Source organism: Motacilla alba, chromosome 15 (genome assembly GCF_015832195.1).
Source record: "Motacilla alba alba isolate MOTALB_02 chromosome 15, Motacilla_alba_V1.0_pri, whole genome shotgun sequence".
Classification (NCBI taxonomy): Eukaryota; Metazoa; Chordata; class Aves; order Passeriformes; family Motacillidae; genus Motacilla; species Motacilla alba.
This window is the reverse complement of record NC_052030.1, coordinates 6,662,592-6,679,106: the sequence shown is the minus strand read 5'-3', so window position 1 is coordinate 6,679,106 and position 16,515 is coordinate 6,662,592. Positions and strand designations below refer to the sequence as shown.

The 16,515-nt window shown below is 41.9% G+C and overlaps 1 protein-coding gene across 9 annotated transcripts in view; it reads left to right on the top strand.

Annotated features, from left to right (window-relative positions):
* ARVCF (ARVCF delta catenin family member) overlaps nt 1-16,515 on the top strand; it is a 249,190-nt gene that overhangs the window by 116,570 nt on the left and 116,105 nt on the right. The window contains exon 1 of one of the 9 annotated variants that reach the window (XM_038151914.1): nt 11,351-13,177. The exons of the other annotated variants lie outside the window; for them this stretch is intronic. The gene's annotated coding sequence lies outside the window, so the exon portion shown is untranslated. Of the gene's footprint in view, nt 1-11,350; nt 13,178-16,515 lie in introns of those variants that run through there. 9 annotated transcript variants of the gene reach the window in all.

Here is a 16,515-nt window from a genome sequence, read left to right as displayed (position 1 = left end):
TATACTTTCCAGTTCTTTGTTCTCTGATTTCACCAGCAGGAGTGATCTGTATTTGTGACTGTAGTAGGTTTACAAGAGTTTTAAAAAAATGTATTCCTCCCATTAGCATATGTGAATATGAGTACATGTGTGCTAGATGAGGAACACATCACATTTGTCCTTAGCAATTTCATCTCATCTGGGTAATTCTTTTGACCAAGACATGTTATTTTATTACCTGAGGTTAGAATGCATCTTGGTCATGGTGACATATTTATCTTATATTTTATGATGCAGTCTTATCACATCCCATTTCTTTTTTCTTTCCTATCCAGCTTTTCATCTGTCAGCGACAGCCATGACACGAGCTAGTGGCACAGTAATACCAGGGCTATGTATTAGTGCACACTGTTGGCAATTTCTAAGGGTAGCACCTTGCTTCTGAGGTACAATATTCATTTTAGCAGGTTATTTCTGGAGGGGAGAGCCATTTGTAATTACATCAAAACCAGCAGCCATCAGTCATGCTAGATGTAGGAGGTGGAAAGACTTACTTGGATAATGTTCAGGAAATATGAAGCAAACAGAAAGTGATGCTGCACCCACCCTTCTTGCACTGCTAGGAGTGCAAAGAAGCACTAACTCATTTTTATGTGCTGGTGATGGACCTTCGTATTTTCAGTTGCAGCTTTATATTTTAACATACAGAAATGAGTATCTTCCATCAGCCATATGAAGAAGCAAAGTGAGAGGGAGAATATTGTTCAGTTCATTGCTGAAAAAGTTGTGACCCTTCTTAATATGTCAGATCAAAAAAATTATTTTTCCCTGCCATGTCTTCAAGGGCCAAATCTTTAGAGAAAACTACTGCTATATAGGTAACCAGGAGTGAGGGACAGACTTTTAAACCTTTAAGCTAGTGTGCACCAGCTGCAGATATGATTAGAGATCAATTAAAAGGTGATGTGTCAGTCTGCTGAATAATTTGGAAAACATGACTGCTGGTTTTGATGTGTAAATAGGAACTGAAGCATCTGCCTGCAGTTTCTCTAAATCTGGTCTGGCACACTATTAATCCAGTAAGTTTTTCTTCTTCTTAGTCTTTGAGACTCCAGTCAAAATCATCTTTGTTTCATTTACACGGGATCAGTTTTATTTTTCTTTTTCCCACAAAGCTGATGCTTCAAAATTTCTGCTTAACAGTGCCAGTGCAAACTTTACAGCACTCAGATAAGATTTAATTTTCTTCCTTTGCTGCCTCCACCAAGAGGCATAGCAGATAATGTGTAACACTCATGCCTAGCTTGGCTGAATTCCAGAGCCCTTCCAGAAAGAGACCCTGGTAAAATCAGCATCTGCCGTGTAAATGGAGATAGTAAAGGAAGTGTCCACAGCAGCTGAAGTGCTGTGTATGCTTGCATAAAGACGCTGCAAGTGTGTGGGTGTATTTCATGAATTGTTGCTCTTCGGATTTTCTTGTTCAGAGAAACTTGGCTGAGGTACATTATGTGGACACTGTTTTGGCAACTGAAATTGCAAAAATATTTACGAAGTCTGTTGGGTTCTTCCCCCATGTTCTTATCCCTCCTTCCTGTATTTAAAATTCCCTTAAGTGTTTTGTTTTAGTCTTCTAAAAATTCATAATTTTCCTTTAAAGGGACAAGGAGAATTAGTTTTCTCCTGATTGTAAATTACAGGTAAATGTTTTTTAAAAATGCCTTTTAAGTTTAACTTAATGTTGTGTTGAAACACAACACTTAGGCTAATTTTTTTTTCTAATATTTCCTGTGGATTTCTGAATTGCAAAAATTTGTGAAAGGTACTTCTCAAAATGCAGCTCCCATGTTCTCCTGAGGAAAAATGTCAAGATGGCTTTGTTGAGCACTAAATGAGATACCCTAGTATCTCATAGATGCCCTCTGTTTTGAGGTTCTGCTGTGCTGTATTTCCCATAGTGGTGGTGGGAGTGCAGCCCTGGCTGCCCAGAGGATTCCGTGGCTCCTGGTCCCATCCCAGCTGAGCATGGGCTGCTCACCCCGCTGGGAGGCAGCTCTGGGACAGGTGGTGTGTGAGGTGATGAAGGCTGACTTCTCCATTAGACAAATGAAACTCAAATATTGGCCCTGGCACCTCCTGAGGTCCAGTTTCTCAGAATTGTTGCCTGGTTTGGCTGGTTGAGCAGTGCACTTCAGCCTGGGGTTACACTGCTGCTTCTCAGTTTTTTTATCTTGTTCCTGAATTTCTCAACTCACTTCTGATAGTGCCCAAAGCCATTTAGAGCTGGTGTTCTGCAGCACTCGTGTCTCATTAACTCTGGAGAAGCACAGTCCAGATTTTGACTACAGGTAGGTCCAAAACTCTATGAAATTGTCTTTGGATTTAGCTGAGAATTGAAGGAAAAGGAAGAGTGTCATGAAAGGATCAATTCCATTGGAAATGAAAGAGTTAAGAATGGAAATCTGATTGCACAGCTGAAATCTCAATAGGAACTTGTGGTCTCTTGAGAGAAAATGCCATTCAGCACCGTTGCACAGAGTTATTTCATTCTTAATTTTAATTGACATGTCCCAGAATGCAGCCTTCTCTGACGAATCCGGGCTGCACAGAGGCGTTGTGAGTCTCACTCTCTGTGTGGGCGATTGCTGTGTTTCAAATTCAGGTCATCATTAATTTCCCTTTGATACCAGCATCCTTTCTGCCTACTTTATTCATTCAATAGGTTGATGAAATTTGAATGAATCTTCCCCTAAGTAAGATGTTGGTCACCTCCTGGGATTTCAGTGTAATAATCTTGCCCTGCTCTTTTTATCTTTTATGACAGTTTTAGCCCCTTGCCTCGTTGACTGGGGTGTCCTGTGCAAATTCAGTAACAGGAAAGGAATTATTTTATTGTTGTAAAAACTGGGATGCATAGGTGTTTCCGCTTTATTGTGGGGGGGATACCTCAAACAAAAAGTTGTTCTGGTGTAACATCAATTTTTCATAAGTTGTCTGGGTTTAATTCAGATGCAGTTAGTTACAAAGCCAGCAAGAGTGGGGGAGCCATGCAGCTCCATCCTGTAGTAGTTGTGAGGAGTAGAGATATCTGCCCTAAGTATTTATTTAATATTTTATATCTCCAGTATTGATTGCCTTTTTTAAATAAGATGTATGACTGACCAGTATTGGGATTATTCCAGAATTTACAGAACTTTCTTACAGCTTTCATCTCTGCTTTGTATCCGACAGGCAGCAGTTTAAAGAAAAAATTTGCAAAGAGTCTGAATGCACGCAGTAACCACAAATGCAGTGGAAAACTTGTGCTACAGAACATCACCTTGTGATTTAATTTGTTCTTAACCTGTAGATGTGCAGATGAGGACAACTGCAGGTACACCTGGAACAATGAAGGTTTCATTGGGGTGTAGACTTGACTGGCACACCAGCTTATGGATAAGTGTCAGTGTTACAGGTCTAAATGCCTTAAAAATAAAAATTTCTAGAGTATAATTTGTTTCTATTTACATTCTGTGTATTGTTATTCATCTTCTTTGTCTTCTCAGCTTTTAAAGCTGGTACAGTGTTTTGCTGGCACACAGTGTGTAGTAGCTATGTAAAGAGAGTCTTCATTATCTTTTGGAATTCTGCATAACATCAGCTCCTTCATGGAAACCGTGCAGTGTTTGGTGGTCATGGTGATGATCAAACTTACTGCATCTGTAAAAGAATGTTTGTTTACAAAGGGTCATTCTAAGCTTAAAGACATTAATTAAAGTCTTCTCAAAGGTTTGGATTTGAACCCACTGTTCACCTTTTCCAGAAAAATTGATCAGTGGTAATGAAGGTAGACTACGAAGGACAAAGGGCATGATATGATACATTCTTAATTGTTTGTGTTTTCCTCTGAGCATAAATAAGATCTGCTGTGTTTTAACTAAGGAAATGACTGTATTTTTACTACTTACTAAGGTTTAAGTAAGCTCTTGTGAGTTACCTTCCTAGAAAGCCTGAGCATTGCTGCTCATGTAGAATTCCTCATTTGACGCAAAATAACAGTAGCCAGTTGTGTAGCTGTTTCCTGGTAAGATTTCAATGCCCCTAGATAAAAGGAGACCGAGCTCCCTGAATTAAGGGCAGGTCAGCCGTGGTGTCCAGACAGTGCAGTGCTGCAAGTGATGCTTAACTGAGAGGGCAGTTCATGGCCCCTTTTCCTGCTTCAGCCTATCTTCAGGCTGACATGAATTTCATGAACCCATACCTCCATCACACTTTTTCCCTAACTTCTGGTCTGTTACACCATACCTGGAATATTTCCTGGATGCAAACTTTCCCCTCCTCTCTGGTTGGTAAGCGAGTGAGTTTTACTGATGGTGTGCTGTGTAAGGTCCTGTAAAACTGGCTTTTGCCTGATATCAGTCTGTTTATTGTAAAGCAAGGCATGCAAATAATTTTCATCTATGATTGGTATTTCTTAGGAGAAATTATCACTGCTGGCTTAATTTTCCTGGAGTTTCTGTGGTCTGGGGTTTGGAGCAGGAAGGGAGCCTACCCAGGCTTTGCCCATGGGTGGTTTCAGGAGTAGGTGCTGTGCTGAGATGAAGTGTGTGATTCAGAAAAGAAATGAAGTTTAGTCCTGCTACCTGGTCTCCTTCTGGTAGTCTAATTTTTTGAAAAAAAACCTTGATTTTTAAGCAGATGAGTTAAAAATACTGTAATTTAATGTGTTTGTACTCTTGTACTGCTGCCTGCCTGCCTTAGCTGGGGTGGGGTCTGTATTAATAATTAAACCATGGATTTGTTTGGGTCTGACCAGCCTCAACACAGAAACAGCCTGAAGTTGCTGGCTGGAGGTAAGTATGAGAGCTTTGTTCTCAGCAGAGCCCTTCCTCTTGTGTTGTTTCCTCAAAAACCTAAAGGTTCTAGAACCTCTTGGTGTGTGCAGGTGTCTGTTTCTAAGCTAGAATGTGCATAATATTACCAATATACTTTAAAGGGACTCTGCCATGCAAATCTGGAATGTGTCCCTGTGTGTATTGCTTGGTTTTTTCTTTCTTAAACTTTTTGTTCTTCCCTGCCCACAGATGCCCGTATGCTACAGGTTTGGAGGAAAAACCCCAAAGCCCCACGTTATTTATGTGCACAGCCTATTGTTCAATCCGAGTGCATGTTATCAATGGTCACATGCTTTGCTTAAATATTTTATAAGATGATTGCACTTTATGCTGACCCTGCCTTCTTTCTATTGTCTGATTGTGCATTTCCACTTAGACCTAGTTAGTAATCTAGACAGGCTTGAAATCTGTAAGCTTCTGGAGATATTTGATTTCAGAAATGCTTTGTTCTAAAAGTTCCCTTTTGTTGTGCTCAAATGACAGAGCTTGAGTAGTGAGGGTTTTTTTTCTTCTTGTCTTCTGATTGTACAATGCTGAAGTAATCTCTTATCTGCACTAAGTCTCCTGCCCCCTCATGCCTTCAATATGAGACAAAAGCCATGCAGGTGCACACCAGAGGGCTGGATTAAATATGAAGGCAGGTTTCAGGTGCAGGTTCAAGGAATGCTGTCACAGCTGGGTGAGGAATGTCTTGTGGCAGGGGAGTCTCTGCACAGGCTCCTCTGGATCCCCCAGCGAGGCAGGGCTCTGTGTGCGGGGGAGCTCTGTGCCCTCCTCTGAGGTGAAGTGCCTCTCTTGCTTTGTTCCTTGGCTTTTGGAACACTGCCCCTCCTAGGATAAGGCCACAGGATAGAAGAGTAGAGAAATGCTGAAAAGAAAATAATAGGAACTGTTGGAAGTAACCTTCTCGTGGCTCTGGGTGGAGAAAGGTCTGTGTGGTTTCTGCCTGATGTGAGAGCAGCAGTGTGCGTTGCTCTGCCCTGGTGGTACAGCTCTGGTACCAGCAAGGCAGTGCTTGATCTCTCTGCTTCCCGCTTCTCTCCCGAGTCTCCAGTCATATGTTAGAGAAATTTACAGGAGTTTTGTCTCTAAACTTGACGGAAATAGGTCTGCACTGTCTGCAGCTTCAGTAGACATTAAGGCTCCTCAGTTGGGCTCCACAGTGGCTGATGTTGTGAGCAGTAATGATGACCCCTGTTTTTTGGAGGGAGAGATCAGTTTCATTCTTATTTGGGCCGGAACTACTTGTTATTATCTTGGGGTCATTTACCCTGAGGGCAAGTGAAAGCAGCTTGTTACTTGGGTTCAAGCTCCAGAGTTTACTGTCTGGTGACATCAGTTTCTGCTTTCTCCCCATCCAGGCAGATTTAGTGGAATGGACTTCTTATTCTTTGCTTAGAAGTTCTTTTAGGGTCATTATTTCTGAAGGTGATTAAATTTACAGGAAACACATTCAGCTTCTTGCAGTGTGTGCGTCAAGAAAATTTGAGCACATAATTAAACTGAGGAACTGGAAATTAATTGGGAGGGAAATTGTTGCTTTAAAGATGTGCTAAATAATTACCATTTTTCTATTTTTAACTGGCTGTTGAAGTAACATAAGATGTAAAGAATATAAATCTCTGTAGCCCAGTACTCCTCATTTTGGAGGGACAATACACTAATTCAAATAGCTAAGTATTTATTTCTTCAGCTCACTGAATTTTCTAAGTGCAGAAAGATGTCAGCTATCAGGTTTGGGAGCTACTCAATGCCTCACTTGTAATATACTTGTGGAAATTTGAGCTCCCTTTAAAGTTTTCCTGAGCTACAAAATGTCCTCATGCATATGTAAATACTTCATAGCAAGGAGACTGGAGGCTCTGCCGTTCTTTGCATTCTGTGATGTCTTAACACTCCTCAAGGCCTTGTAGGTCCCTTAAATGCTGCAAACTGTCAGACTAAATCCAAGCTCTGGGTTATCTTTGGGGTTTCTTGCTTTAGGGGACAGTGAGTTGCGACCAAACAGGAGCAGGAGGCTGGTAAATGGAGAGTGGTGATGGCACAGCAAGTTATGTTTGCTGGTGCTGAGTTGAACTTTCAGCCATCTGGTGATGATGGTGGCGCTCTTGAAGTCAGCCTTATTGAAGTTTAACTGAAATGTGATGAATGAAGATTGTGTGCAATGTATCAGTTGTATTTTTGTGTCTGGCAATAGCAAGGATCAATTTAGTGAGAAGCACATTAGAGCATCCTGTGGCTGCTGATTTAGCATCTAAGTGAGGACCATTTGTCTCATGAAGTGGCTGTGAATGTCAGCATATAATAATGTGGGGTGATGTGTCAGTACCATGGAGACAGTCTGTCAGAGATTACATGGAATTAATTCTAGACAACAATGATGTAAATGTTAAACAAGCAGAGTATGACAGAAGGCAGATATCTGTTAGAGGAATATATTGCAGGTATAAAGAACACACATGAGAACCTGCCTCTCTCTTACCCCTAGTGGGGACCAGGTACCTGATTTAAGGAGGTTGATTTGCCGGACAGGAACCTCAGAAACCTGTTCTTTTTATGTGACCTAACTTACATAGGCAGAGAGTGGAGAGGTTTTTACAATGATGACTGATGAAGAGCCAGATTTTAAGGAGGTTGTTAAAAGGGAGATTGTGAAGGATATGTTTGCATGCTTTGACTTGTTGAAGTGATCCCTTTAGCAGGATCACGAGAGGCTGAAGGTGGGCAGAGAAAATTTTGCCAGGCCATCCAATCCAGGTGGGCATTGGGGAGATGAGACAGACTGGGCAGGCTTTAGCCCATGTCCTAGAGATAACTTTGAACTTTTGCTCCTTCCCTTAAAGGAATGAATTCTGGAGGGATTGTCAAGACTTTGTTAGTGAGCTAATGGTAAGCAGGCCACAGTTCCTGGATACTGCACTCTGTGCTGAGGAAACCAGGGGATATAACTTCAGGGTTATCTGAGGGAGAATATCAGAGCTTGTGGCATTTTGAGGGGTGTAGCTTTCAGACCATGCCTGAAAATACAGCATGATGCTTTAAACTGTGTGGAACAGATATTTCTTATTTTATTTTGTATCACTTAAGATTATGGCCTATTAATTATTTGGACAGGTGTGTTTTGGATGGAGTCAATATCCCGAAGACAAACTTTTCCAAAGTTCCAGACTCATTTTTATATCTGTTTGCCTGTCTGATGAGCAGAAGGAAACCCATGGTCTTCTGTGCCACAGTTAGAACGCGGTGCTGAGTGAAGTCTGTTTATTTAGCCCCAAGTAAAGCTGATCATTACTATGCATGAGTTTATGGCCACTGCAGATTTGAATGTGGGGGAGGCAATTCAGAAAGGCTTTGAGGTTTGTTTTTCCCTGTTGGCTTGCTTTAGGTGGGGAGTGTCTGGAGAGGAACTGGAATGCAAATTTATCATTTCAAAAACAGTAGGATGTATTTTGGAGCAAGAGAATCACCAAGTGGCTGAAGTTGGAAGGGACCTCTGGAGTTCAGCTGGTCCAACCTCCTGCTCAGGAAGGGCCACTTGCAGGTGGCTTTTGGATGTCTCCAAGGACCAACACTCTGCAGCCCCCAGGGCAATCTCTGCCAGTGCTCAGTCAACCTCACAGTGTCTGGTGTTGAGACAGAACCTTCTGTGTTTGAGTTTGTACCCAAAGCCTCTTGTCCTTACCCTGGACACCACTGACTCCATCCTCCCTGCACCATCCCATCAGGTATTTATTTTCACTGATAAGATCCCACATGATTATTCTCCTTTCAGGCTGGCATATCTTCTGATAAATATTTTTAAACAATCACCAAGCTTGCCAAGATGCTGAAAAATTGAAGGGATAGCCCATTGAGAAACAAGTAAATTAAAACAACATAAGGTTCTGAGCTCAGGTGATGATGGTGAAACCAGTCAGCTGGTTTAGTAGGGTGGAAGTTGATTTCATGCCACAAAGAGGAACCAGAATACTGATTTTGATGGTATTTTGTTTGTTTCCAGAACTCCTCTGTTCAAGTGACCAGCTTAAAAAAGAAAGGTTGTAAAGGCATATCTGCTTTAGCTTCTAGCAGATGATGTAGTTCCATGCTGCCTGTTGTCTTTTCAAGTAAACTACTCATGACTTCCACTTGAAGGTTGTTTGTTACAGAAAATCTGATGTAAATAAATTGGTTTTGGATTTAGTAACAGGAGGTAAATGGAATGGGCCTTTGCTGCTGTAGTGGGTGCACAGTCTGTGCTGTCTCCATTGCTAAATATGTAGGAGTTGACTTCTTTCCTTTTGCCTGCTTCTTCCAAAGTTCAACTTGCTTCTCTTCCCTAAACAGACATTTTGTGTGAGCCACATGGCCTGTCAGTCAGAGCAGTGATGTGCAGAGCTCTGGAGCGAAGCTGAGTGTCCCTTTGTGCCGTTATTTTGCCATACGTGGTCTACGTGTTGCTTGCAAATTCTGTGTGGCTGTGACCCCCTCTTCCAAGTGACCAATATCTGCATTTTTCACTCTGGATTTCATTGAAGAAGAGGCTTCAGTTAATGGCAGTGTCTCCTTCAGTAGCTCTGACTGTGGGGAGTTGAAGACAGGAGGCAGTTGTATCAGAAGGACAACAATCAAGTTTCTAGCATCAGCATTTATCTCAATAAAGATGGTAGGAGTGCTAGGAGAGACCTGGAGACAGGTTTTAAGAGCTTTTATGAGTAACAGAACTAAATTGATTGAACTATGCCTAGAAAAACTTCACTGTTTTTGTTGGTAAAGTGATACACTTACTTTAAACTCTTGCAAACTTCCCAAATCCACCATTGCCAGTCACAGGGCACAGTGCTGGAGGGGCAGCTTTGCAGAGGGAGTTGTTGGTCAGTAATTGGAGCACTAACACTTGGTTGTTCAGCAGTGCAGCTGAGCACACGCCGCTTTGAACTGGGGTATCTGGATCCTGCTGATGTTTCCAGAGGCATTTGGAATAACAGCAGACTAGTGAGCCAAGTGCAGGAGGATCATTGCTGAGGAAATACTTCCTGCAAAATTTCCACATTTTAGGGGAATGGACAGAGTTTTTTTTGTCATCCTTTAAATGTGCCAGGTGCTAATCAAGTGGAGAAAGGTTGAGACTTTTTCCCCTGATCTTTCCTGGAATTGATATGAGATTTCTATTCCTGTAGGTTTGGAGAATTCCAGTTCCACATTTCTTACCTGCCATGATGTATTGTGGTGGTGATGCAGCAGTGAGGCACCTTAACTGCGCCGTGGCTTTTGGAATGTGGCTATTGGCGTTGTTACTGCCTGGATTAATGTCTTTGTTTTTCTTTTCTTGTACTTGGAAGGTCTACAGAGAACAGTTAGAACCTCCTGTGCCACAAGGCTCCCTGGGTTTGTTTGTTTTTCTACAGAAAAAAAAATCTAAAAAAGGATTCTAGACTGTTTACTTTGTCCTCCCTCTCTCCACCTTCTGTCTTGTATGCCTTGTTTTTATTAAACAGAAAAAATTAGTCAAAAAGCCCACAGATTCTTAAGGGTAAAGCTTGTCTTGCTGCTGAGAGTTAAGGCAAGCTTTGGGGGCCCATCATCAGGCTGAAGAAGGGTTCCAGAGTGGCTTTTGTCCTGGGGAACCCTACTCCAGTGTGGTTTTTACTGAAAAGTCTGTTAGCTTGGCTGTGAGGAACTAATGTGGCATTCTGTGTTGTTGACTGCCTCTGTGAGAAGATCAGTAAGTAGTTATTCTCTGAAGTTTCGGGTAAGTCAACCAAAAGTTACTCTTTCCAGTGGATGATGGGATTTTCAAGACTTCTGTGTGCAAAATCTGAAATAATAAAGCACTAAGTCTGATTTGAACCTAGATTTCTCAGATAACAACATAAAGAGGAAAGGCATGTTGGAGCACCCCATCATGTCTTGCCCCATTCAGGGATCTAGACCCTGGAGAGTTGTCCCCAGTTCACTTCCATTTGTGTTACTGCTAAGGGCTCAGGGTATTTGTTTGTGCTGGTATCACTTCAGCTGGGTATGTTCCTCACAGAGCAGAGAGGAGAAGAAGCTGTAGGAGGTTTTTTCTTTCTTTATGATGACTGATTTTATTCCTCTCCCCCGTGGGCAGAGAAGTGGACAGTCCTCGGGCAGGTTAAATGTCTCTGAACATTTTGACAAAGTAAATAATACGTGCCCTGTGTGGGCTGAGATGAGAGCAGGCACTGTGCCAGGAGCACCTGTGGCTGCAGGGCTGCAGACGGGACCTTTTGCTGTGTCTGTGTTGCCAGCACCAGTGAGGAGTCCAGATGTTGATCCCTGTGGATTCAGTAGGTGGTAAGAGACATGGCAAGTGAGACATATGTAGGCAGCACTGCCCACAAAGTACCGCCAGTAGGAGTTTTTGCACGTACATGGCTCGTCTGACCTGTTGCTGCTGGATAGCAAAAAAAACAAACAAGAGGAATTTAGAGATAAATGTATGATGTTCCTGTTTAAAGCAGCTTGTTGCAGACAGTGTCAGATTGCTGTCCTAGCTTCTTCTGGTTGTTTCCAATTTGAAAACGCTAATTTGAATGCCATGGTACCTCTGTCCTTTCCATTTTTCTAGTTTATTTGGTAGTATGTGTATGTCAGAGTGCCCATGGACATGGTTGTTTGTACAGTCAGGTGTAGCCTGGAGTCCTTGGTTACCTGAGAGGTTGAGCAGGCAGAACTGTGACTGCTGTAGAAACTGCAGGTGCTCGGGTTCACCCTGCCAGCACATCCTGACAGTTCTGCTTTGATTGTTGGGGAGCTCTCACAGGCAACTTGCTCTGTTCCCAGGCTGATGAGGGGCACATTCTCCCCAGAGCACGGCCCTCAGTGTTCTTCCTCTGATGGCTGTCGGGAGAAAATGTGACTGCCTGTGACTTACTGAGAGGATTGGTCTGTAGAGAAGGTTTGGACTTGGTCACTCATCCTGAATGTCTTGCCCCATGCTCTTTGCCACTGAAAGCCCACTGGCAGCCCCTCATTTGCTGGTGCTGCATCATTTGATTAATGCAAGACATCTTTGAGGGGGCTGTCTCAAGGTTTCTGAAAGTCTGAGGAAATTGGAGTTATTTGAACAAAAACTCTGTAAATCTTCCTGAGTTGCATTGAACTTACTGATGGGTGTGTCTCAAGCTTGTATTGCTCTTCATAATGTACCTAGCATTACAAAAAGTGAAGATAAAAGGAATTTGTGCAAATTCAAGCAGCATTCGGTGTCTGAACTGCTCACTGTCAAATTTGTACCATGTCCTATCAATTTTCCTGCTCAGTGGTGCCATGAGAATGGCCACACCGAGAAGGGAGTCATTACTCACCTGAAAATCTCTTCTGAAAGTTGATTTGTAACTTTCAAAAAAAGTTGGTCTTAAAGAGGGGGAGGGAAGGAGAGAGAAATACCAAATGTTGTCAGCTGGTTGCAAACAGGAGGCTTTATTTACTTTAGATAAGCCCCTTTTCTGTCTGTTGCATAATTTCTGTCATAATCTTGTTTGCTTATTTAAAAAAAAACAAACCACAAAGCAAACACAAAATAAAAATTAAAATTAAGCGGCTTTAATGAATAGTTTTCTCCCTGGGATGATATTCTAGATTACTTCCAAGATGTGTCCTCAATACTGAGTTTTGGGTCTGTATAGTAAACTTTATTGATGGTTTGAAATGGATTGGTGGTTGGGTGCTGTTCTCTGGGTAAATCATGTCAGCTTTATACCGATTGTAATGCTCTTGGCTAGGACTGAATGGAAGTTACTTGAGTGAGAATTTCCCTGTGACACTAGAGGCTGAAAATTGGCATTGTGCAATATGCCTGGTTACAATGAAGCAGCTTTACTGGAATACAACAAAAAGACTGTGTTCTTAGTTAAAAAAAAAAAACAAACAGGCAGATTTGATTGTTTTACATAGGTGATTCAGAAGCTTAAACTTCCTTTTTTACAAAAAGCTATTAAAGTATCCTTTTGAAATCACTGCAGTGAGTAATTCTTACACTGCATTCACAGTTATCCCAATGAGTGTGCACCAACTAAACCCACATATTTAAAATTCCTGCATCAGTGCCATTGCTGCAGTAATGAGAACCTGGACTTGCTGCATTGGACAGACTTCATCTGTACAAAAGATAAATGGCAACCAGAGAAGAAGCTAGGAAGAAAGTTTAATAAGACACAGAAAGAAATATGAAGAGATCACTGGAAAAGGAGCTTGGCTGTTCTGTTATCAAAGCCGTGTAGGAGTTAGTAAGGTACCCAGGACAGTGCAGCAGTTGGGATGGAGTGTTTTGGTTCAAGACAACATTTGAAAGAAATGGGAAATCTTCAGGGAAGATAAATCCAGTGAGTATATCCTGTTAGTTCTCTCACTCACCTGAGGATAAAGAGAGAGAATTCAATATTCAGTACTGGTACTTGGCCCACAAAACTGGTAAGGTTGGCAGATGTATAGGGCCCAGGTCTGGGCTCCTAATTATTTGCTCTGACTATTGTTTTGCTGACTTTTACCATTTTTACATTTCTGAAGTTCTTACCAGCTGTCAGTGCTGCATTCTGGTTTTAGTCTTTGTTTGTGAGTGTCAGTTGGCCTATGGAATCCTCTGATTTACTCAGGTCAGAATGCTCTGGTTGTGTCCTTATAGATTATGTGCCTGTAAATTTCTTGTAATATTTTCAAAAGCCATAAATAACTACTTCTGTTTTAAAATATACATATGTGATTTGCAAGTGTTTGGGAGCAGTAGTAAAATATGTCATACATTAATAAATTATCTACAGGTTTGGGGGTTTTTAAATTTATTTTTTTAGTGTAGTAAAGAACTGTGTCTGCTTTTGGTGTCTGTGATTTGCTGTCAGGTCCTTTTTTTTTTTTTTAATTATATTAATTTTTTAATGTATTTCCTGGTTTGATTTGGGCTTGGCTCATGCTGATGGATCCCTGTGTTTCCTGCATCCAGCTCCAGTGACTGAGTGAGCACAAATGATAGCAGGATTCCCTGCTGTCAACAGGCTTTCTTCTAGCAAGCTGACCTTCTCTGCAGCAAATATTTCTTATTTGCTGGATCATAAATAGTTTTGCAAGAGCTCATTTGCTACTTCATGACCAACCACTTCTGCTACTGCTGAAATCTGAAAAACATCTGAAAACTAACCTCTGTTCACATGACCATCACAGTGTTTTCATTAATTAAATGCCACTATGAAGTTAAGTCCTGGAGCTGGTGATCCGTGAGAAATGGTGTGTTCAGAGGAATGTTGCTTTGTTAGCCTGATGGTTTGGTATTTGCCTCACTGAGAGGTTGGCTTCGTTCTTGTTCTCCCTGTCCAGTTTGAGTCACTCTGCTTTAGGCTGGCAAAAAAAAAAAAAAAAAGTACTGCAGTTATTAAACTCTGAAGGATTGTCTGAAAACTGCTTTTCTCTCAACTGGACTGCAGGAGAAATTCTTCTGACAGTTCTGTTAGGGATGGGAAAGTTCAGAGGGTGAAGTATGTGTTTGTTTCCAAAGCCATGGTGGATGTCACCGAGGCTGGAGCCGTGAATCCTGCCTGTGGGAGCAGAAGGGGCATCGCCCTTGAACTGGTGTGGGAACAAGGCTGAGCTGCACATCTCCACTTCTCCATGTGCTACAAATTTCCTTAGCCAAGAGACCTGCAGAAGTGCTTGACTTCCTCTCTGCTTCTGAGACTTCTCTAAATGAATAGGACCCACTTCTGTTAAATTCTTTAACTTTTAAACATGTTTTTATTCCCCTTCGCCTCTTGTCTTCCTTCCCCAGAGGTAGCCCAAGTGTTTTAGAAACAACATAGTCAACTGGAGCTCATTGAATAATTCAACTTGCCTGAAGTGATAGGAAAAAGAGGACGACCCATTTAATAAATCAACCAGAGCTAAAAGCTCTGTGGTTTGTAAAAATGTTCATCTGCCCTCCCTTTGAACTACCCGAATTTCTCTTCTGAAGCGTGGGGGTTTTTTTCCCTCTCAGTTGGATGTTCCCTGCTCTGGAAAGGGAGCCTGATCTACCTGCAGGTTATCCTTGCAAGTTGATTCTGCTAAGCAGCTCTTTTCCAGAGAGTACCAGGGGTATTGCTTCAGGGGCATGAGATGCTGTGAACCATTCAGGCCATCCCCACAGTGTTCCTGGATAACTTCCTCTCCTGTGGCTGCTTCCCTATTATTCCTACTGAGGGCTTCTGAAATACTCAGTCAAAGTCACTGCTGCAGCAGGTGCTCACAGAAAGCTACCAGTGTCACCTCTGAGGTTCCTCGTCCAGTTTTAACCCAAGAAATGAAGGCATTTTAGGGGCCACTGAGGTATGCTTTCTGAAGCAATTAAAAGTGGCCTAGCCTTTTCATATATGCTTTTGCTTCTCTTCAAATAAATAAGAATTCTCAAAATGAACTTTATTTCTTGTTTGTGCATTGTGCCTGTTACCTAAAATGGGTCTCAGTGCAAGGTAGTGTCTTTAAGGGACATTGCTTAGAAAAATGACTGTCTAGGGAAGTTTATAAACCTTTTGCTAAATACATTCTTCTGTCTGTAGTCTCTGTCAGACTTGCATTTAATCCCTTTGGACAGGCGCTTGCTAGTATATCAGCGTGTTACTGTATAAATTGCTTTTTCATTGTTGCTGTAATTGTAAAGTAATCCCTCTATTATACCCACCCAGTGATCACTGCATTATCTTTTTGCTGAGCTGCAACATTTCTTGGTGCCTCGTGGTGTCCTGCCTGTTAAAATGAAAGATGTTTATTAAATTGGCTTTTCAGTTGTGGTTCAGTTGAAGAACTGGCAGAGTGATCAGTAGGAGAGACTTGCTACATGCCTTGAAACATCATTGACTCTCTTGTAGTTCATTGCTTTTTTGTTTTGTTTTAATGGTCCTTCCTTCAATCTCTGTAACTGGTCTCATGGAAACCATATCAGGTGTACTGAGCTTTGTGTTCCAGGGGCTGCTGGAGATGAATTTGTGAACACTGCTGGGCATAAATAAATGATCGTAGGTTGGAAATCAGGGTCTGGGGAGAAATGATCTGTTTGTTTCTGTTGCCTGTTTTGACCAGAGAGCTGAATTAGCAGCTGAAACGTGTGCTGTGGTGTGTTAAACAGCATTGAATGGGAGGCTACAGAGATAATCCTGGGGAGAGGTTATTGAGGTTGGTACTGAGCCTGGACAGGCTTTGCTGTTCTCTTCTCTGTGCTGAGGTGGTGGCTTTTTCAGTGAAATTTTGTACCCTTTGAAGCATCCCAGACCTCTTGCTTAATCAAGAGGTAGATTGCAAGGTAGCACTGTGCTTGATCATTTTGAAGAGCTTTTGGCTGGTTTTGTTTTCTGCTATGTTTCTTATTCTGTAAAAGGTTGGATTGCTTTCTCTGTAGCTGTATGGCATTGCAACAAGAGGCTTCTTCCCCAGCCCTTCTCACGAGTGTATTCAAAAGTAAATTAAAATAAAAACCCACTGGGTGTTTTTTGTTATTTTCTCTTGAACCACTATCAAATTCAGATGACTTACTCCAGACATAAGTTAGGGACACTGAATAGTGTGTCTGGATTTTCTTGCACTCTTGTCTTCTGTCCAGGCTGGGACCTGCTTGCATATCTTGGTTGGTGTGCTGTTGACAGCCTGAGGTTCAAAAATTCCCCCAGGTCCAGGAGGGAAGTTTGAAGAGTTAAAAAACCAT